Source organism: Cupressus sempervirens, chromosome 3, assembly GCF_028749045.1.
Source record: "Cupressus sempervirens isolate cs-2001-9-10 chromosome 3, ASM2874904v1, whole genome shotgun sequence".
Classification (NCBI taxonomy): Eukaryota; Viridiplantae; Streptophyta; class Pinopsida; order Cupressales; family Cupressaceae; genus Cupressus; species Cupressus sempervirens.
In genome coordinates this window covers 612517511-612542525 of record NC_143120.1, presented here as the reverse complement: position 1 = coordinate 612542525, position 25015 = coordinate 612517511, and the positions used below count along the sequence as shown (strand labels likewise).

General features: G+C 35.7%; 1 long non-coding RNA gene across 1 annotated transcript; it reads left to right on the top strand.

Moving 5' to 3' along the window:
• Window positions 1–665: 665 nt before the first annotated feature.
• LOC149568163 (uncharacterized) lies at window positions 666–24005 on the top strand. Its single transcript, XR_016361659.1, has 3 exons — window positions 666–961; window positions 23488–23592; window positions 23960–24005. It is a non-coding gene; the product is annotated as an uncharacterized LOC149568163 (long non-coding RNA).
• Window positions 24006–25015: the final 1010 nt, after the last annotated feature.

Genomic DNA, 25015 nt, shown 5'->3' with positions numbered 1-25015 from the left:
TTTTTGTTGGGACCATATGTGGAAAATTGCATAAAAAAATGAATTTGTATAGAAATTGCCCATATTCGAATCATATGCAGAAAAATGTTAATATATAACTTCGACTTTTTTGTTTATGAATTTGTATACATACGTTGGACAAATTTTTTGTAATGTATTTTTGTTTGACATAATATTAAATTTTTTAGCTCTTGTATGATAAAATATTAATAAAATTTTTAAACCTTCATGTCGATAAATTTGACGATTTTGTGAAAGTGATAGTAATATTATTACTAATATGTTTTTTTAACTAGTTTTGGAAAAAATAACCTTATTACAAATAAAAATAAAAATTCAATAACTTAAAAAATAACCATTTTTTTTAAAAAATGAATTTTTAAAAAATTAAAAATTAAAAATTAAAAATGAAATAAATTAATAATTAACAAAATAAATAAATAAATAAAATCAAACACATCAAATTGTATCTTCCTCCATGAAACAAATGACTAAGAATTAAGATTTGTAAAACCTTGATTCTTGATTTGACTAAATCCTGAATTGTAGAAATCATACAATTCCACGAACCAAACAGCCCTAAAGAAGATTAGCAACATGTGCAATGGGTATGAAACGAGTCTTCTTTTTATCTATCCTTAACCATGAATCGGGCATCACCACATTTGTCTATCCTTGGGCATCACCATATTTGTCTATCCTTGGACATCACCACATTTGTTGTAAAACACGTAATTTATACACAAAAGTAAATGTAAAGGCCGTTGACGGGTGGATTACGGGCCCGCCTACACACGTTTTCTTCCTACTTTTTCAAAAAGTTTTATGGATACATAAATTCATCAGATGGCCAACCGAGTTCTTCATATTTGACGAAGTCCAACAGCTTGACAATGATTCTTTGATCATCTGCATTGTCTTTAGTAGGCGATCGGATCCGAAATTTCATATCGGCAAACCAGTAAGCTCAGTCAAAGCCTTCTGTCTTTTATTTTTCATGCAATTTTTAGTTCTACGGATAGTAATTCTAGCTAAATGGATATCACATTAATGTATCATTTTTCAGTGCATTTTCATGTATAATATGCTCTCATTTAATTGATTTCCGTGATTTGATTAGTCTATAATGTGTAACTGAAGCTGGGCTCAAGCAAATTGGACCCTGGTTGTCATTTGTTAGGATTTCGCCGTGATGGTCCTTTCAGCCTTGAATAATATGTGGGCTATTCCTAATCTGTTTAAAGAACTATTCCAGAAATGGCTTTAGGTCGAGTTTCAATTATTTTCCTGTGGTGGGCTGTTCTGAGCATGTTGTTTTCAATTTTGCTTTGAGTTAGTTTGGGAATATCTTGTGAATTTGTTTCCTTTTGGATATTTCAAAACACTACCGCATAGAGCCGCAAAACGTGGAACAGTCTTAGCAATATTTTTATATTTAAGGTAAAAGGCCATAGGTCCATACTTGTATTAAAAATAAGAAAATATATAATTAGGAGGGGCAGCAAGTTTCATTCAAAATACAGCATGTCAAAGTCCAGTAGGTGATCTGTACATTAAGCTAAACATCAGAGGATCAGAATACATACTTTAATAAGTTAACTGTACTGCAGGGGACACACTAATGTTTTCCATCTCTCATATTCAACTACAAGCAATGCCAATCACATCTTCCTTTCCTACCTTTTCTGTGTAAATCCTCGTCTCCCTATTGTAATTAATACCCTCTCTCTACTGGAAACAGTGCAAACCAATTTCCTCTGCCACTCTTCTTGGGATAGACTGTTGCAGATCAATATTTTAAAGCTGTTACCATCCATGTTAAAGATATGATAGCATCTGTCAGAATCCGAAGATATACCAACATTGGCAACTGCATGCACATGTGTCTGCATGTATGTATACCAGTTCACCATGTGAACTGATATACATGCATACACACACATATGCATAGACATTAAAATTAACTAGCCATAAATTTCTGTGAGAACATCCTTGCATTAAACTGATATAATCTATTATCAGTCTTAAGTATGAAATCTGAGCTATCAGATTTAACTATCTCTTGGATCGCGCAGTAAATCCCTGATCAAATATCAATTATGCCCTCTTCAGAATGGATCGAGTAAATGATCCATTACTCAAAATAGATAGGAGGATATATTAATGAATTGTATAATAACTAAACTTGCCCAATTAGGATCGGGACTTATAAGGAAGTTTTTAATATATGTTTGTGTCATTTTCATAGAGAGACTTGTAATGAATGAACATGTCCGTCTAACTCATGTCTCTTGATGTGAATATATATAGGGACCAAAGCCAAGAGACAAATCATCGAAATCAATAAATGATTATATCTCTTCAGAGCAGGACTGCAGTACGGTGATCAAATCACATTCAAACTTTACGTTCAGTGTTCTGAATTGAATTGATTCATATCCATTCTATATTGATCAGCACCTGCAAGCAAAGTATATAGATTAGTATCCATCAAATCTGAAATCAAGCCATAACCATAACAGTCTGATCGTAAGTTTAATTATCATTTACAATCCAGAAAACACATGCCCTTATCCATCAATGCACCCAAGTTTGATAGCCAGTCTGCAATGGAATTCACTTCTCTGTAACAATGAGAAATTACATATTCTTCAAACTTCAGGAAATTTTTTCATACCTCCTTCAACACATACTGAAGCTCCCAACTAGTAATCTTCTTTGAAATCAGAGTTGAGGTTATAATATGAGAGTCCCCCTCCATGCACAATCTCGAGATGTTCATGGACAAAGCTAATTTCACACCTTCAAGCAATGCTCCAGTCTCGGCAATATTGTTTGAACCATCTAGAGTTCTAGCATGGATTGCTTTTAAGAGACGACCTTTATAGTCCCTCACCCTGCTCCAATCCCTAACTTTCTGGTGCAGTGGCACCCATGAAAGAATTAATTTACCATCATTATGGTTTAATATTATGCACAAATGTAAGCAAGAAATGTGACATGGGTGAAGGATCCTGGGAGAATTAATATCTTATCATTATTATTTAAGTTGATGTACAAGTTTAATTCAATGGGTAATGTATCTTATAAAGAATCTTCAAACAAAAGGATTTTACACTATTTTGTAACCGAATGAGAATCGAATGAATTATTTTGGGGTAGTTGTAAACGGTTTGTAAACTGTTCAAATAATCTTTAAAAGACATCTCATAATGTAATGGAAGGAGATAGAGAAGAGAATCAATAAGAGGGGAAAAGACAATAGGTTTGAAGAAGTGAGTAAATTGAGAAAAAACTCTCATGGCTCTTTGGCGGCAGACACCAGAGAGCCATACGTTTGTAATCTGTCATTAGTATATAATGGAAGTGTGTTTTAGTTTTAATAATGTTTCAGTCTTCTCTATATCAATCTTTTGTACTTTGAAGCATTCGATTACAGTTCATTGGTTCATTGATAGGAAGAATGTTATAACAATTTGGTTCGCGTTCCAAGTTAAGAATAGTTAGTTTCATATTACCATTATTTTATTGTCATTATTGTGGTTTCTCCTCATCAGATTGGTATCAGAGCTCAGAAGATTCTGAGCATGTAGATGGAAGGTGATCTACACCATGGAGTATTGTGGTTGTTTTGGATTCTTGGTATGAAGTTTGTGGTTGTAGTTTGGTGCCGGTTCGCTCAACTGCAGGGGGTGGACATGAAGGTCTACCAAAGGCCATAGGAGATGGTCTTGTGTGTTGCCAATAGACTGGGGAGAGAGGTATGATGGACTCCCAGGTGAGGGATAGAGATTGTGATGCAGCGTGGAGGAGTGGACTGAGGAATGGGAAGCACCATGGAGGCGACCAGCATAACTCCATAGATGGGAGTTGGTTGATAGTGAAAAAAGGAATCAGTGGAGGCGTTGATGCAGTGACCTAATTTCCATGGGACATGGAAAATTTTGAAGTTTGGCAGTATGGTGCAGTGGCACCCATGAAAGAATTAATTTACCATCATTATGGTTTAATATTATGCACAAATGTAAGCAAGAAATGTGACATGGGTGAAGGATCCCGGGAGAATTAATATCTTATCATTATTATTTAAGTTGATGTACAAGTTTAATTCAATGGGTAATGTATCTTATTAAGAATCCTCAAACAAAAGGATTTTACACTATTTTGTAACCGAATGAGAATCGAATGAATTATTTTGGGGTAGTTGTAAACGATTTGTAAATTGTTCAGATAATCTTTAAAAGACATCTCATAATGTAATGGAAGGAGATAGAGAAGAGAATCAATAAGAGGGGAAAAGACAATAGGTTTGAAGAAGAGAGTAAATTGAGAAGAAACTCTCATGGCTCTCTAGCGGCAGCCACCAGAGAGCCATACATTTGTAATCTGTCATTAATATATAATGGAAGTGTGTTTTAGTTTTAATAATGTTTCAGTCTTCTCTATATTGATCTTTTGTACTCTGAAGCATTCGATTACAATTCATTGGTTCATTGATAGGAAGAATGTTATAACAATTTGGTTCGGGTTCCAAGTTAAGAATAGTTAGTTTCATATTACCATTATTTTATTGTCATTATTGTGGTTGCTCCACATCACTTTCCCTTGTCACCTTTTGAAGCTCCATCAAAAATTAACTTTGCAAAAGGCTGCAAAAGTTTTTCCCATTTTGCAACTTTTTGAATTTCCTTCTCGGACTGCCTCCAAACCAGTATGCCTTTGAGAGAAACCCTCGCCCACTTCCAATTTATTTATTATGAAGTTGTTGACTGAAGAGTATCCAAAGACAAAGATTTAGTTCTCAATGGAGGTTTCAATTTTCTCACAGACCTTATCTATTATCATACTTTCTCTTCTAAAATTTCTTTTATTTTGCTCCCACCATATGCCCCAAACAACTGCTGATGGCACAATTCTCCATATTTTTGCGAAGAAGGATCCTTTATTTAATAAGGGCCACCCATTCAATAGCTGATACAATGAGGTGGGGAAAGGTCCTTCCCATCCTAATTTGCAAACAGGCCATCCAACACTCTGGAGAGAACTCACACTTTAATAGCTTCTAATTCCTTGCCACACAACACACATAAAAACCTGTTTGCTATACCAAGTTTATGTAATTGCTCACTCGTCAAGATTCTTTTTTGTAGAGGTCAATCTTAAAAATACTAGTTTGTTGAACAATCTGGAAAAAAATAGTTTTCTTAAGTTTCCCTTTTATGTCATTGGAAAGTATTTCTTAGCGATTATTTTGGCCCAAGATATAGGACATGATGTAATTGGGATAATTATCACTGAATTTTGATTCCTGTGTAGTTGATAAGGAGCTTCTACAAAAGCTATGTGATTTCTTCGAAAGCTTTGGATTTTCTAGGTAGGTATGTCAATGTATGTGCATGCATATCTTCATCAAACATGAATTTTGAAGTGCTTCGGTAAAGGCTATGATAAATGTAGAATCAAAAGTATCTATCTAATCAATTGTAGATTGAATTCTTCGAGAACTTCAGGTTGCCAAAAAAATTGTGAAGTATCCATAAACATATTTTTTAAAACAAAAGGCAAAAACTTGTATATATTAAATTTAAAAGGAGGAAATTACATAGGGAGGCATAAAAACCATATAGTTTGAATTGATAATACGAAAAACCCTAAATACACACTAGAAACAAATTGCAACCATATGAGTTACAAAATGGCATAGCAAAACATACAAAAAGCCAATACCCATGACTAGACCTAGACCTAGAAGAGATACCACATTTATCGTAAAACTAAGACCATTGGACACCCAATTTGCATTAGAAAAAGATCCGTAGGATCAAACATTGTCATTGTGATCATGGCAATAATCTGGACGATGCCCTCTAGCGAATCCACAATGCCCTCGATGATGATCACGTTCATGGGAAACAACAAGAAAACTCAAATGTTTAGTGTGTCCATGACCCCTTGGTCTAGTGTTGTCCTAGCTTGACGATGACATATCGGTGTGTTCGTGTTGCATTTAAAGAAACAAGGTGCTGTCAGTTCCACAAATTTTCTTTACAAATTCTTGCCCAATTTCATCAAAGTGCTCATTGAGGACACTGTTAATGAATCTAAAATCCATCTTCTTTAGCATAACTTTGATGGAATCATAAATCAGGCCATGTGGGTACTTTTCTGAGATACTATCTTGCTTTAGAACACCTCCAACCAAAGCGTCACTTGACCATATTTTATAGTTCTCCAAGTTTGACTGAAGTGCGTAATTTGAGATGATACCATGTCAGAGAACCTTGTAGGCTAGTGTAATGAGATACTCCTCTAATTGTAGTAAATCTAATGCGTTCGACAGAAAGATTGAAACTACTTGATTAGGGTAAACAAGGTGTAGAGTGAGCAGAGACAATATATGCTCGCTAGGGGGAATTCAGATGTTTCTGCAACAGAGTTGACAAACCATGCAGAATGTGGCGTTCGGTGCTTCATCTGTTAGCTCACTAGATATTCCCCTTTGATCATGCACAAAACGAATCGAGACATTGTAATTCAGAGTTGAGTAATCGATTGTTTGTTGCATACACCAGGAGCAAGTTTGGTCTCTGTTGTCATGAACTGATTCAAAAGAACACATTGTAGCAATTGATAAATGGGCGGAGAAACATTGGAGGATGAGAAGATAAAAAATGAAATGAAGTGGAGAGATTTGGGATTAATGTTGGATGAATGTGAATGTACTTGGAGGGAATCCAAGACTGGAGACGTGTCAAAAGGAACCAAGTTGCATGTACTAGTACAATGCAGAAGAGCCATGGAGTTAATAGAATGCGTGTGAAAAGAGGAACAAATCACCTAGTTAAGGTAGAAAAAGCCTACGGAAAAGATGGAAAGAGCTTCGCTTAAGTGGTAAGGAATAGAATGGTGGCAAGGGAAAGAGTTTTGAAAATAATGACTGAAAAGGCCATTTGAAATTGTGGCTAAGTGTATATGACATGCGACACATGTGAGTTTAATGGCATGAGATTGTATACAATAAGAAAGATCCCAAATGTGAATTAAGTTACAATGCGATTAAATTTTGAAAAGATGACCAAATGAGAAGGGGTTATGTGAAGAGCACGGGTAAATGGTTAGCGACATAGAGCATATGGGGACTTGTCAATGAGGATGACAAGTATAAGAGTATAAGCAAAGTGAAGAGTAGTGCGTACCAACACAACATGAAGATTTTGAAGTTGATTTGGGAGATTTTGAGTTGAACCATACTTTCTATCCAAAAAACGATAAAACTTTGAAACACGGTTTTAAGCTCTTTTTTGCTAACTAGGGAAATCAGAAATCCCCTAGGATTCTTACACCTCAACAAGATCTTGACAATATTTCCTAGGCTGATGGCTTGCCCATGCAAGTGGTATTTGTGGCCTTTTGAAACTACAACCACCATTCATGCCTTCCAAAGACTTAAGCAATTAGTTTACAACCCAGGAGCTAGACAAGGTTTTATGTTTAGCTTGTTGACTGTAATGATTCCTCATGATTATACTCACTCCCATATCCAGATACTTGCTTTTGGGCATGCTGTTGTGGAGTTAAAATATGTAGTCAATAAAACTGTTGAAAATGTTTGTAGTTTATGTGGAAATGACAGATGTCTCATTTGAAAAATTGAGTAACTAGAGAAAATAAGTTTCTGACATGTTTATCAGTATGACCATTAAACAAAGTGTAATAGTACTTTGGCTGAAGTAATTATACAACCATTTTTTATATTATTGCGTTTTAGTTTTTGGTGCATTGATATGTTCATCTCGTATAGTAGGGATGTTGTTTTTCCGAGGACCACTGCAAATAAAATAACACTGCCATGTTTTGGTATGTGTTTTTTAAATGCAGCAATCTCCCTTGTATTTACATTAGGAATCAGGCTATTAAAAGATATGTCCCTTCATAAGGCATGTCTATTCATTAATCACATAATTAATATAATAACAAATATATATATCATTATTAGTTTCTCATATAATAGTAACCTTATATCATATATAATTATTCATAGGTTTATCTGACTAAAGCTACAAAACATTAAAACTCCCTCTTAGCTAGGGGGATAAACACGGGATAAATATTACACCATTGAAAATTTTAGGCATGAAATTTTTAAAAAAGGATATCTTTGATCAGAAGATATCCACTATTTGATATCATGAGTATTGGCCTCCAGAATATCAACGTATGATATTCACCAAACACTCTGAGTAATGGCTTGTAGAATATCAACACATGATATTCACTATTTTGATATCACATTTGATATCATGAGTATTGGTCTTCCAGAATATCAACACATGATATTCACCATCTACTCAATAAGGTTTGATATCACATTTGATATCATGAGTATTGGTCTTCCAGAACATCAACACATGATATTCACGAAGTATTCAATAAGATTTGATATCACATCTGATATAATGAGTATTGGTCTTCCAGAATATCAACACATGATATTCACCAAGCACTCAAAATGTTTCTACGATATGTGCATGCATTCTTATAATGCATACCATATAAACATCCACCATGCAAAGTATAATCTATCATGATCTACATAGGCACCGTAAGATATCCATCATAATAGAAAATTAAGTTATTGTAAGATTGTCACCTGTCAATAACTTCTACAAATACAAGTGATAATCATTTGGAAGTCGTCACTTCCTCATGATGTATATAGGGGTTAGGCCCAAATAGCCATGAAGTATATTCATAAATCACAGTCCTCTTGACTACTACAATTTATTGATCACTAGAGAATCCATCTCAACATGGTTTACTCCCTTTGAATCAATACGATCGAGATCACTGAAGGTTTGACTGAACCATATCCTCTATGTGCTACCTCTCATTCAAGGTTGCCTCTAATGAAATGTGGATCTCCCTTTGAATCTCAATCTCTCTCTGAACATCAATTTTTTGAGCTCCTTTACCTTTGAAGAAGTGTCAGACTCACTCTGAATCTGATATCAATCTCCCTTTTCCTTTGCTGGGTGTGTGGGACCAAAGATTTTAGTTTCGACTAGGGCCCGCCCTTCTCACTTTAGTAATGCTTTCCTTAATACGGATGCCTTAACAGTTTTTGATTGTGGATCCCCTTATATCCTCCAAGACACAACATGGCCCTTTCTTTTGCTTAACTTCTAATTGTTAGCCTCTTACTGATTATGCATGTTACTTTTAATTCCATAGCATCATATTTATTGATGTATCTATGTATCATTTATCTTGTTACTCTCATGTATGTATGTCTGATTATGTGTAGCTTGATCTTCGGTTAACTTAATCCATTGATTTCTGTTATATAACATTTATTATTGATTTGCATATATTGATAATATTTGCTATTCCTTCTTGGTTCATGCCTCAGAACGTTATCTAGTTAATACTATTGTTTTGATAAATATTCATTCATATTCATTCCTATGACAAGAAATGGATGTTTCTGAAGTTTTCATTCATATCTAGATAATGAATATTGTCGACAGGTCTCCATCTCTACAAATAATGACCAACGAAGCCATTTAATGAAGATGTAGCAATCTTTATAACATCCACCTGAAGATGTTCTTCATACTCATTAATCTTTTACACATCAATCAGTGCACCAACTTCTTCATTCGCATTGCAAGGTCTATAAAAGAAATTATTCACTCCCAACAATTAGTACGCATATCATGAGTATCATTGTAGATTAACAACCATAATGATGAATATAATCGTAATATCCTCTTCTCCAAGTTTATTCTGGTAAACTTATCCAACTATCATTGTATACCCTGCCAAAAATTTGAATGTCCATTCGACAATCACCATCTACAAATATCGCTTGATCTTTTTATCCCATTCAAAACAATCTTTGGAAGTCTACGCTTTGATGGATGATATTCCATTGAGTTTGGTGGTCACATAGTCTTCATAACTGGGAATATTTGACTGTTGTCAATGTTATTTTTTTGGCTAATACCTTTCATGTGATTGTATCTTTTTGCATTAAAATCATCTTCATACCTGGTGGATGCTTGTATCGTTTTTTATATCTCTCAAATTTGATACAAAGTGATTAGTCATTAATATTGGCATTATAACCACGAGTTACAACTATTTTGAATTTTCGAGGTTGTTCTATTGTTTCTACTTTCCCTATATCTCTGAGATGACTCTAAGAAGAGTTAAGGAGATATCCTTACAACATTTTTTTTTTCAGATTTGTTCTTCTCTAATCAGACTTAATATCTCCTTTCTCTATTTTCCTTTTCTTCATATGTTTTACGGTGGTATATTCAGTGCTTTTCTCCATGATTCACTGATGCATTTGCAGCTTGCTTTGATACCATGTTGTTTTTCTGAGGACTGCTTCAAACGTAATAGCACTGCCATGTTTTGGTATGTGTTTTTCAAATGCAGCAGTCTCCTTGTATTTATAAGGCTATTAAAAGATGTCCCTTCATGGGACATGTCTATTCATTAATCACATAATTAATACAATAACACACACACACACACATCATTATCAATTTATCTCATATAATAATAACCTTATATCATATATAATATCTCATATATAATTATTCATATGTTTATCCGACTAAAGCTACAAAACATTAACAAGGGATGACTTTAGCAAGATTTGATGGATTTTTTATGACGGATATGAAATTTTCTATTTTTTGTTGCTGTTGTCAGAAAAGTCTGCACCAAAATTCAGCTGCTGGTTGGCAACCTAAGCGACCTTGTGAAACATGGAAACAATCTCCCAATTGTGGGACTTGACCAATGAGATTGGATCTCTGGAGAAAGCCAACTTCCTTAACAATCAGAATACACCTAGGACTAACTGATTGGAAGGGAAAAGGGAAGAAGGATTGTGAAAAACTATAGAGGTGATGTACGAAGTTGATTTTATTTTTGGTTACTCTTTCTGCCTATGACTGCACTTAAATTCAATAAGACCACATCACTATATTTTCAAGTACTCATCATCCTCAATCTAACATGAAGGCAAGAAACTGAGTTCAACCTTACAAGGAATGCATACATCAACTAAACAAGATTGAATCAACCAAATATCACACAACATAGAAGACCTTAGATGATGAAATATGTGCATATATGCAGGTAAGAGATAGGATCTACACAAAATATCTGCACTTAAGAAATACAACTGCAGGACAAAGGCCATTGCCAATGCATCCGAGAAGAACCCTTTACAAAATGTCCAAGACTTCTCTTTGTAGAGCTAGCATAAATCTGAGATTGCAATAAAGATCAAAACCCTCACTCTGGTTGAGTAACAAGGAATCACAAATCTAATTGTATGCAAGTTGATATCAGAAGAAATGCGATCCTTGCAAATATCTCCTGACACAGAAGTAACATGGAGATGCTGAACATATGCTGCTATAACAAAGCAACAAGAAAAACTAAAGTTAATGCCCTTGCCTTTTTAAGAAAAAGATCTGATATAACATCTGATGGCATGAAGAATTTGATCTTGGTCCCTGCAATCATAAATAGGCATGGGGTGACAAATAAAATAAAATCTACATTTCACACCTCTAAAATATCCATGCTCTTCTAGCATTCAGAAAATATGTGCCGATTGATTGCCCTCTGAGACTCAACTAAGTATTACTTCGCCACATGTATGGCTCTCCTTTTGTGTGGACCCACCGCCACATACTCATCTTATCACTAGTTCATAGCCAACCAAAATGTGACTGGAACCCTTTTTGCAAAGTAGTGAAGGCCTTTCATTTTTTTTGAGCCCATCACCATTTTACAATCAACCAAAATGTTGACTGGAAAGCCTTTCGCAATTTGGCGATGGCTGGCTACTTATTAAGTGTGCCCCACCCTTCTTTTCATTCCTCTGCCATCACCATTTCACAAAATCTCAATTATGAACTTTGATGAGCTTTTTCAAAACAACAAAGTAACATTCCTTTGTTGTCTGGGACCACATGGACACATGTCCCCATTTCATTGTATTCCACTAGAGGCAAGCTCTGCCACTTGACCTCTTATTGCCATATTGCAAGAATGTGATTTTTCATTAAAAGTGACTTTGTGAAATAGTGATGAGACTTACTTTATTGTGAAATAGAAAACTCATCTTCACCACTGCGAACCCAGGACACATATCCATATCTCATTGATTTGAATTGAGCGGATCCTACCACCTTATCTCCTTGTCTCTATATCACAAGATAGTGAGTCTTCTTGGAATTGAGCTTTTGCGAAATGACAATGATGGCTTATATCCGATTGTCATTTCGCAAGTTATCAAATTAACTTGAAATCACTTGTGCGAAATGGTGAAGCCATTTTCTTTTTCGGTAAAGAAAATGAAGGGGTAGGTTGCTTCATGTTGTAAGGAGACATTGGGTGGTCACCTTAAGTGACTATGACTGGACCAAGTCGGTCAACCTCATTTTATATATAAAGTGACATCCTCTTTTATAAACCTTAAAGGTTTATAAATTATATAACTTAGATATTTTCTTGAAGGGCTTTAGGCCTTTTTTCTGATTTCTTGCATCTCTCAAACTGCAAATCAAACCTCTTGAACTAGATATCTTGTGATCTTATGCTCTAAGAATTTGATGGTGGAAAACCAACCAACAATTATTGTTGTCAGAAAAGTCTCCACTTGGGCTTAGGCGATGGCTAGCAACCTATGCAACCTTGTAAGCCATTAAACAATCTCCCAAATGTCGGACTTCACTAGTGAGATTGAGTCTTTGGAGAAGGCCGACTTCCTTTTCAATCAAGATGCACTTAAAACATCAGGATGCACTTAAAACTGCTGCTTTGAGGGAAAAGAGAGAAGGAGACGTTGAAAGAGAAAGAGGGATGATGCACCAAATTGATTATGATTCCTCTCTCTGCCTATAACTGCACTTGACATCAACAAAAGATACTAGTCTATCTCCCACAAAACCATATGCAGATCAAAACTAATGAGATTCTACAAGGTAGATGCATTCACTGTATAACATTCATAAGCAAAGTAGTTACAACATACAGCTTAGGAAAACAAAAATAAAATTCAAATATCCCTGGTGGATACTTTTCCAAATTCATCACACCAATTCTCTCAAAAATATAAATAGCTAATTGATGCAATAGCTTTGGAGAATTGGAGGCTCAGCTTCAACCAACCTTGAGGATGGAAACCCTCTAGTAGGAAGACAGTGGGCGAAAAGAAAATGTTAGTAGGAGACGTCATATAAGGTGTCTCGCTTGTGCTTTAGCTCTTTTCTCTTATTTTCCAATCTGACTGTTATTTTTTGTATGTACAATAGGAGTTGATTGTTATTCTACTGAATAATTTGATTGTGATGAATCATTTGGAAAAGTCATACTGTTGCCTCCAATTCTTCAAGAGAAGAAATCTGAAAAATAAACCAATATCCAAGAATATTGAAATGAATTAAGTCTTCTTTTAATGCTCAAACAATGACTCTTTAGCTTCCTCGTTTCTGTCTTTCGTCACCTTTCCACTTTTCATATTAAAATGACTTTTTAATAGTTTGCATTCAGCTCCCAATTAACTCACTTTTACTATTTTCCTAATTTGGCTTACAATTTCCTAATGTCCCAAAAAGGGGACAGTAAAATCCTTCTTCCTTGAGATTTCTTGTCCTCAAACAATCATGAATTTTTAATCATGTAATGTCCCCTTTTTGTTACATTTGGAAATTACAAGTCCACTTATTTTAAATAATTAAAAAGTGACTTATTTTGAGCTAACTGCAAATTATAAAAAGGGTCATTTTAATTAAAAGAGGGATATGTACAAAATATTAGAATGGTGAGAAGAGGGGAAAAAGAGGATTTCATTATAGGAAGCATAGGAAATTACATCTGTAGGGCATTAGCTATTGTGAGGAATTAGAGAAGAACAATTTTACAAAATGTACAAGATTGCCTTTATAGATCAGACATAACTCAGATCAATCACTAGAGTTCAAAACCCCTTCTTGGGTTAAGTTACAAAAAGATTAGATCGGAAGGAAATCTGATTTGCAAGTTGAATATCTAGAATTGACTGAAGGATCAACCACATAAATGAAAGCCCCAACCCTCTGCCAGTAAACGTTCAAAATTAATCTTTGATGGCACGTAAAATTTGTTCTTAAGGCCACCTCCAATCATAATGACCACAAATGGTCGAAAGACAAGTCACTGAGGCAGCTGAAATCATTAACGTGACCGACCACTTTTTGTTTTGTTCAATCACAAAATGACTATTTGACCACTAGGAAAAATCCCCCCAATAACCCACCTCCACGTTGAGTATATGAATTGTGGCCAAAATCAACCATTGGGGAAACTATTGACAAGATACACCAATGACAACCTGCATCAATCGGGACAATAAAGACCATCAACCAGACCTATGTTGACACCATTGTCAAGTCTTTCTTTGAAAACACCATCAACAAAACCTCCACCGATGGAACACATTGGCGTAACATATACCATCTAGTCACTAGATTTGGTGTCTTTTGATTGGTGATCAACCAAATGGTCAACAAGACTCAATTCATGATCAAATCCCAAATTAATCTTGGCAAATTACATAACAACCCTTGAGTTTCCCCAACCCACCATTAGAGAGACCTTTGTTGATGACAATTATTGGCATAGCCAACACGATGAGAACACTTGAAATGATTGCTTCGAATTGTCGATGGAAAACTCATCGGCGAAACCCAAACATATCTTGTTGAAACACTTCGTTCACTGAGATGTCTTATCAACAAGCATTACATTGATAAACTTCATTGGTGTAGCCTGACCTATTGGAACACACATATTTATGGCTGCATCAATGACTTACATTGACAAGACTCTTGAAGTGTTGTGTCGATATCTGATCCTGAACCCTGATGAATGAATTGCTTGGAACTTCGGTGAAACCATAGACCTATCTTGTTGAAAGCAAACCTCAAATCCCTATAGATGTTGGCAAGCTTATTTCGGTGTAACATGAGGAATGTTACATCGACATGTCTGTTTTGAAGCACTCTGACTGATTAGCTCAAAAGACTTGCGCTATATGAGCTCTTATGACATGATCAATCCAGAGGATTAATGGTTAGATGAAAAGGTCAACATATCTAGTGACTTGAGGGAAACATGCCTATGATGTGCTATGATTAATGGCCTAGCAATCCATTGGGCATAGAGTCATTTTAAGAATAGAGGGCTGAATCCTCTTATAACTGAAAAAAAAAAAACTTGCCACTTTCTTAAAGTACCTTTGCTTTTGAACTTCTTGGAAAGCTAGAAAAGTCTACTTTACTATGTACAAAATTTACAAATGAAAACATTAAACAATTCCATTAACTAATTTGTTGAAATAGCTGCCCGCCCTTATCAATTGATTGTTCTTTCCATGTATTTTGGGAACCAGGCAATGCAACAAGTATATCAGACATGCTATTGCCTTTTGGAATGCTCCTCCAATTTAAGAACAAAAAAGTTATCTAATATTGGAGCCCTATCATGAGCAAGACAATCTTTCTCATTCTTGTGATGTTCTCCCTCATACCCTAAGGGGAGCATGACTATGAGCAACTTGCTGATATGTTGCAAAGCTAGATGCATGATGGGCATTCTCTTGATGGCACTGGATCAAAGAGATCAACCTTTACCTTGCACATGCTCTGCAATATTGGCATCTTGCTGGTTTGAAAATGGCTCCTCATCTTTTTGTGAAGATATGATCTCCAACCTTTCCTAATGTTGTTTATGAGCCACTTCCTTGGAAGCTATTGGGATGGTGTCAAGCCTTGAACAAAAATCCATTATGGTTCTGGAAAAAGCATCTTTCACCTTATACCCTAAATCTAGGCTTTCTTCTTTTATTGCTCATACTTGTTTTCCTATTGCAACTAGTGATCCATCTCTTCATTTTCTTGTAATAGGTCTGATTTTTTCTTCCCTCCTTAATTAAGGGCTTGATGTCTATAATTTGTTTCTCAAAGAGAGGAAGCTTCCTCCTTTTGTTCTTTCTTATCCTATACCCCTATATCAACAAAGAAAGGGAGCTCCTATGATAAGAGGATTTCATCCTTTTCCCAATTAATCTCCTTAGATGTTACAACATTGGGAGGCACTTTCTAATGAAAGTTTAGCACATCGATTTCTTGTCTGAAAAAGGGATTTGGAAAGAAATTAGAAGAATGAGCCTCATTCTCTTGAATAGGCTGTTTCCATGGAGGAGGTTGTCTAAAACTTGGAATGACAAATTTGGGAGAAGGGACTCTATGCTCCTATGCAACCTCTTGCAATGGGTATGCTCTTCCTGAAGATGACAAATTTACGCCTAGGAACTTTGTGTGCTTTAGATGTTGGCATTTGAGCGAGCTTTAAGCATTGTTTCCTCCTCTACTACAGCTGACCACCTTGCAAGGTCCTCAAAGTGTCCTTTTTGTGTCTCCTTGTCTTTCTCTTCTTGGAGATAGGCCTAGTACATCATCTCATCCCGCTACATGTCTAGCTCTTGTTGCCTTGCAATCTCATCCATCTTCTCCCTAAGGTCCCAAAACTGCTTGTCCATGTTTTACAACATAGCCCACATCTTTAGTGTCATGGCTTCGAGCTTATCATCTGAAGATCCAGGGACTAGTGGAACATGGGTGGGAGGATGGTAAAGATATTGGACATGTTGGCCATTTGATGTTGCAAATGAATTTGGGCCATAGTAAGGATGTAACTGAGTTGACATTGCTAGTAAGAGGGCTGAGGGGAAGTATTTTCATGATATGGAGGTGCACAATACACACTTCTATGACATGGGTTCATGATTAAAACTTCATAAAAGCTGCAAATTCATAGAAAATCTGCACAAAAAAAGATAAGATTTGATCTTTGAACATACCAGCACTAGTGCTACTTGAAATCAGTAGATTTGCTCTTGGAGTTGCCATGGTGTTTGACTGAACTGCCTTGAAAGGCTGATGACACTGAGAATAACATCCAAATCCTTAGTGAGTGAAGCTTAAAATGGTACACCATGGGTTCTCTAGAAACTAATTTGAATCTTTTTTCTCCCATTGGGCGTGACAGAAACTATTGTCACAAAAGTTTGCACCCTTTCTTAGGTAATGGTTAGTGACCTAAACAATCTTGTGAAACATTGAAACAAATCTTTAAGTGTGTGACTTGACTAGTGAGATTGAATCTCTAGATATGGCAGACTTCCTCTACAATTAAAAAGCACCTAAAACTGACTGATTTGAATGGAAAAGGGAAAGGAGACGTTGAAAGGGAAAGGGGGTGATGCACCATATTCATTATGGTTACTCTCTACCTATAACTACACTTGACAGCAACGAAAGACTAACTACACAAATCTTAGCTTTAGTCTATCTCCCACAAAACAATTTGCAAATCAAAGGAAGATGCTTTCATTGTATAACATTCATAAGCAAAGTAGATACAACAGACAGCTTAGGAAAACAAGAAATAAACATTCAGCATAAGGTAAGCGGTTTGCACAAAATACCATAATGATGAGAAGAGCTAAACATATAGGACTTCTTTAATGGGAGGCATAGGAAATTACATCTACAAAGCATAGGCTACTATGAAGAATCAAAGAGAACCCTTCTACAAAATGTACAAGATTGCCTTTATAGATTAGACATAACTTAGATCAATCAATGGAGTTCAAAACCCTTACTTGGGTTAAGTTATGAAAGATCAGACCAGAAGGAAATCTGATCTGCAATTTGAACACCTAGAAGTGACAAAAGGATTGAGAACATAAATGAAACCCCCTTCCTCTACTAGTAAATGTTTAGAATAAATCTCTAATGACATGTAGAATCCGTCCCAAGGCCACCTGCAACCATAATGACTACAAATGACTAGAAGACAAGTCACCGGGATAGCTAAAAGCATTAACATGACTGACCATTGTCTGTTCCTTTTGATCGCAAAATGATTATTTGACTATCAGGAAAATTTCCCACTATAACCCACCTCCATGTTAAGTATATTGAGTTGTGGCCAAAATGGACCATTGGGGAAATTGTTGAGAAGTCTTGCATCAATTGGCATGAAAAAGACCATCAACAAGACCTTTTCTTATGCCACTATCAGGTCATTCTTCGTAAACATCATCGGAAAAATCTTTGTTGATGGAACACATTGGCATAATATATACCATCGACCCACTAGATTTGATGTCTTCTAATCACTGATGAATCGCATGATTGACAAGACTCTTGTTGATGAACTTCATTGGAAAATCCCAAACTAATCTTTGTTGATAATTGAACAACCTTTTTATTGCATCAACCCACCATCAGAGAGACCCCATTGATAACAGTTATCGGCGTAGCCAACACTGTCAGAACACTCAAAATGATCACTTTTGATCGTCGATGAAAAACTCACCTGCAAGACCTTCATTGATCCCATTTTCCTACTTTGTTGTACATGTGTCAAAAGACTAACATTGATGAACACAAAAGGGCGTTTTAGCAAATACCAAAGATGTCTTGCTGAAACACTTTGTCTATTGCTGCACATAGGTTTCATATTGCAAGTTTTACACCAATGGACTTCATTTGTGTAGCTATGTTGATGACCTCCATCGACAAGACTTAACCTATTCTGCCAATATCCAAACTTGAAGCTGGATGAACAAATTGCTTGGAGCTTTGGTGAGACCGTGGACCTATTTTGCCAAAAACGAGCCTTAGATCCATGTAGAGATTGGCTTTCTTATCTCAGTGTAACATGAGGAATATTACATTGAAATGCCTATTCTAAAGCATTCTAATAGATTAGCTCAAGAAACCTACACTATATGAGCTCCTATGACAAGATCAATCTAGAGGATTAATCGTGGGTTGAAAAAGTCAATAGTTACCATGTATTTTTAGGTGATTTTTATTGGAACAGATTTGAACATTTCGAGGCTCTTTTCCTTTGGCGTAGTTCTTTGAGAAATACCCTCTCCATCTATGAAAGTCCTCGTACAATGCAATAGTGAAACTAGAGTTAAAGAATAAAAATTGAACCCAATATATGCAAATTTAATGCAAACATGATGGTATATAAATGCCTCCGTATCAATGAAGGACATAAGGAGTTGTCGTATCTAAGCATGGGGCCCCATAAAAACATTTATGTTTTCTTCCTCTTAATTGTTGATGTGAGTTTTGTTCCACTAATTCATGCAAAATTGAATACTTAGTATTTCAAGATGAAACACCAAATCTCCAACTCTCTCTTGAATAAGGATGCTCATATTCTAAATAATGTGTTTGGAGTATGTGATCAAATGAGACAACCTCAAGGTTACTTCTCTATTATGGACTTTCTCAGTTCTTTTGATGTGATACATTGGTTATCACAAAGGGATTGATGCTATTCATTCAATGGAAATCAACTTTTCAACTTCTCCAAGTCAAAAAACTTCCAACCAATCAACTACAAGGAAATAAAAGATATCTAGATCTAGGGATGCAAGACAATGCTGATGATGGGGTGAGCCTCTAAGAAATCCTCATTTCACCGTGTCAACTAGGCATAGGAGGGTGTTATCTTTTATGGATGCAAGAATGATTTTCACATTGTCAATACTCATCCAAATGCCCTATGAGGCACAATTTGAATGAACATCTCAAATAGAAGTTGAACACTTGCAATATTGGCCCAAACTAACCTTACATGGCTTCTCACAATTAGTAAGTACCAAAAGGTATGGACACTAGCTCCACCATTGATCACAATTCAACAATATCTTTCATTCATCTACTTCTACTTCAACTTGACATGAAATAAAATCTACTCTATGTGAGGAATTGAAGAAACCATGCAATACTTTAAAGCAACATTAAGTAATCTACCGTGAAGACCAACAATGAATCATCAATTACAGTGATAGTGTAATGGCAACAATTTCATCAAGTCTCATCTCCTACTAACTTCTGTCTAAGGAATCTACAATCTAACCCTTTAACCTTCTAACCCTTTACAAATGATTGGCCTTTTATAGTTGTTCAATTACAATAGAGGGCCAAGATAAATTCAACATCAAGGGCCAAGAGTAATCCCTACAACCCCTAATTAGGGTTTCCACACTATCAACCAATTACATGAAGGCATCACCCTACGGGCCAATAAGAAAATTATAATTCTTTTTGAGAGCCAATGAAAAAATTGTCCACTTGACATAATATGATTGAAACATGTAAAAATGGAATTCTCCGATTGGTAGAAGAGAAGTAGGTGCCGCATCAACATTTTATCTTGTAGACTTGATCAAATTCTTTGTGATGAGAAAATATCTCTTGATACTCAACCTTATCAAACCTTCAATTGCGAAGGCATATTCCCGAATTACTTCATCTTCTCAAATATTCTCCATCTTTTTTCAAAAATTTCTTATTGTCATGATTTGAACTTGCTTGTACTTGTGAACTTCATGTTACTTTCGATTTGTCTTGAAGTGATGAAATCTTCACACACTTGGATTTCTAGAGGAAAGTCGAGTTTTGACAATTTCTTTCACTTGTAGGCTTGCAAATTTGTTCTTGAACTCCATCTGGATCTTGCCTTGAATTTGCATTTCAATAATCTAATTTGAACCTCCTCATTTAATGTCCTCAAGCTTGAGCTTGTAGCTGGCATGATGATGGAGGATTTGCATATCATTAATACCTTCCAAGTTGTTCCAACAAATTTCAATTCAGCCTTCCCTCCTTTGTTCTGTCCACTCTTGAAGTCTTCAACTTGGTCTTGCCATCACATCCTTGCTTTCGGAGCCTCTCCTGGAATGATTTACCTTGCAAAACAAAGGAAAGACTTCATTAAGTTAACAAAATTGGCGAGGAAGTATGAAGGAAATCTGAAGGTTTCCATGAAATTATATTGCATCAACAAGGAAGCAAAAATGGAATTTCTCAAGTTTAAGATCTCTCCTCCTGCAAACTTTGGAATGAAACCATGTTAAAATCTGGAAAATAAATGAGTTTTGCAACATAGCATGCTTAAATTTTATGCTTCTCACCTTCTGATTTTTGAAGGAAATTTGTGCAGTTTAGCCCAAGTTGCTGCTTCTTGAAGGATTTTTTAAAATTTTTTTTATTGATGACTTGCTGTCTTTATGATGTTTCACTTCCCTTTCACCACAGATTGCTGACCCTTGGGAGTAAAAGCTGCTTGTCTTTTTTGGATGAAATTCACTACCTAATTGCAGAGATAATTCTGCTCTTGTTTGGTGTGAAAATGAATTGGATTTTCTCTCCTTATATAGGTGACTTGAGAGCTGAAAGGGCATGATTATAGAGGGGGCCAACTTGGTTTAATTGGGCCAGTAAAATTAATAAATTTAAATCTATTTTTACCCTCTATACTGGCCAAATTGGTCAAGGGGTCAACAGGCATTATTTTGTTTGATTGAAATCAATATTTGCACAATGAAGGGTGTCAAGGGATTAGAATCCCAAGCAGAGCGCAGAATCCACCCTGTTGTAGGGACAAATATTGACTTTTTCATGCAACTTGCTCTACTCCCTTGCCTCACTTTGTTCGTTTTGCTTCCCTCTTTGATTTTGGGTTGAAATTTGGAGCATTAGTGGGCCAAATTGTTCCATTTTCAGTCTTAAATCCACTTTGCTTGTAAAATCATGGTTTCCATATGCATTTGCCTTCGCTTCTCTCCATGCAATTTAAGAGCCAAAGCGCTCTAAAGCAATTCCATACATGGCGGAAATCAGGGTCCTACTCGGCTTTTTGCCAAGAGACAGGCAGATTCCGCCATGTCTTTGGGATTCTTCTTTGTCATCATCATTGACAACCTTGCCTTGTGAACTCACTTATCTCACTCACGCTCAATCTACCTTAGTTCATTTGGTTTCAAGCACATCTTTTCTGTCATTTTGATCGATTATGTTCTCGCTTTGGGAGTCTTGATGGAGGAGGTGGAAATTTCATATTGGTTGGGATTGAAAAGCCGAGGAAGGGGGGCAGATTCCACCCCATCCTTGGAAAAGTTTCCTACTTCACAACATCATCCTCACTTCGTTTTGAACTTATTCATCCCAATGTTGACTTTCAATTTGGTTTTAAAGAGAAGTTTCAATCTTAATCTGATCTAAACTATGCATTTTGAAATCTGATTTCTCATGTTGCTTGCATTTTCCAAATCTGATTTTCAGTTTTTCACTTGGAATTCGATCTTCAAACTCTGCCAAATAACCTCCTATCATTTTAAGACATCTCCATTTGGGCAGATATTAAGGATGACCTGGGGTTTTGCATCAAGAGAGGGGGCAGAAATCAGGACCCTGCAGGGATATTTTTCACAAGAGACAGGTGGATTCCTCCATGTCCTTGGGATTTTTCTGCCCTAGCAAATTTTCGTAAAAAAAACCATATCATTTTTGCACTTTTCCTTACACTTTTCTCCTCAAATTTCACTTGAAACTAGCATTTAAAATGGGTGGAATTTTTGGGGTTGCTGGGATTAGGAAACTCAGCACATGGTCGGATTCCAACCTAGTGTTGGAATTTTTCATTTGCAAGTGGACTTCTAAACTTTTTTCAAGTCAGTTTCTTCAGCTCATAGGGTGGGAGGATTTATATAGAATGCATGTTTAAGTTCCTTATACGTAAAGTTATATTTTATACAAATGCTGTCAAGATGTTTGAGATAGGTTTTAGCTTCTTACTAGTTGTAAAAGATTCTAGATTTTGGGAGTTGTAAAAAAATTCCAGACTTAGCCAACTTTCAGGATTCCACATGCCTTCAGTAGTGATCTCTCATTGTCTCTCCTAGATTGCTAAGGTCAAATTGAAACTGGAACAAGGATTGTCTAATTATTTTAACTCATTTCATCACAATTACTTGGTTTCAAATCTATATCCCTGACAGACTAGCCCAACTCTCTCTCACACCCAAACATACTTGACTACCCCAGCAGACCGAAATTGCCCAAACTCATCTTGCAGACTCGGAGACTTGAAAATTGCTACCAAATAAGACCACCTAAGCCCACTGCTCCTACCGCTAAACTAAAAAGAGGGGATTCCCATTTACGCTGCCCGATGGAGTGAATACCTCACAACAGTAGCCTATTTGTCTCATTTTTGTTTACAAGTTTTATCATTCAACTCATTTGGAGTCCTTCCATAATGGCCATATTAAAATGAAATTACAGATTTGTGAATGCCCTGAAAAGAATTTCCTTTATTAAATCCATTGAAGTTTAAAGAAGTAAACATGTTCTTTTGTGACTTTCTTCAATCATGAATTTTCAAATGACTTCAGGGATGGTTTATTAACTTCTTTACCTAGAAGATAAGATCAAGAACATTGAAGGCATTTAGTTTAACCCCACTTTCTTGACTATAATGTTTATATAATGTACATTGGCTCCAAAGTTCTTTAAGAAAATCAAACATAATCATGTGCAGGATAGGAGAAAAGAGCCTCTGCAGGACAGTTATGTGAAAGGCAGAGGATCTCTATGAGCAAGTAGCTCAAAAGTCAAAAGAACCGAACTTAAGCTGTGTATCCCAGTAACTTTTATAACTCAATAGATTTCGCACAGTTGATCTCTTCTACCTATGTTAGGTATTCTTGTTCATGAAGTTCAATTAGGGGATTCGTGTTCATCCATTTTTCTTATTTACACATCTGTACGAATGGAAAAGGAGTTTTTATGTTTAATGCATGGCCAATACTTGCTTTTTTGGTGGGTGTTTGTACAGCTTAAACCTTATATAATATCAATTTTGTAGAAAGCGTCTGTAGGTTTACCTCAAGTCATATAGAACACGCAATTTGACAAATTGAGGCCATAGGAAGTAAAGTTGTCTACTTTGATGAACTATTTTTATAGTCTTTACATTGTGGTTACCTGATTAAATACTATGTTTCATGCAGCCGTGTTCAGAAAGGCAAGGAAAGGTTAAAGATGAGGGGACCAAAATTTTGGATTACTGTTATTTGTGTATGCATATGCTACCTCTGTTGTGGTTCTCGACGTCGCAGCCCTCGACAAAGGGAAGGATTATACTAACAAAACAAATTTACAATCTTCATGATTTTTTTTTCTATACACTTGTTGTGCTTAGTTTTAAGCATTCAGTTGATACATGCACATTCGTCATTTGAGGTGAAATTGAAAATTTTAGGATTATGTACTGTATCTGTGTCAAAGATTTAAAGCCAGTTCCAGTGGAATGTGTATTGATTGAGTTCTGATCTGAGGAAAGGTGTTCTAAATCATTGCTTGTAACATTGTCCTTGTGTAAATGTCTAACTTAGTTTTCAGTTGTTCATAATATGAATATAAATATGTAGATCTGGAGAAACTAGGAAGAAGATTGAACATATACAGAAGTTGTTTATCATAAATTATTCAAAAAAAATCATAGTACTATTTTCTCCACATGGATGCGGGTATGTTTTCTACTGAAAATGAAGCTCCTAAAATTCTATAAAGTTCCCCTCGTTTTTCAATAATCATTTTCAAAAGATCCATGCAAGAGTTGTTAAATAAGCTCAGGTAAATAGTTAAAAACACTGGGTCTGCTGGGATGACCTATCATTTATAAAGGTATAGGTAATGTTCAATCTAAAATCACACCTTCAACCAAAATCATTGGATAACTTTACTGGCTAATTTCTGTCAATTGGCTAATCTTGGGCCAAAATTGGGTCTCATGCTTATTCCCAATAATAATACGTAAGTATTTGTATTATAGTGATGACTTTGCCAATAGAATCTAATCTTTCCACTTAAATTAAATATTTTTGCCTACAATTTTCAATCCCTGTTTTAATCAATGGTCATATTCGTAGTAAGAATTTAAGTTAGGTCAGTAGATTTGACAAGGGTCTCTATTTTGGAGCCATGAAACTTTTTACCCTTTCTCACTTTGGCCCAAATAGATTTGATTGGGGACATGTGTCTTTATGACTTTCTTTAAACTTAGG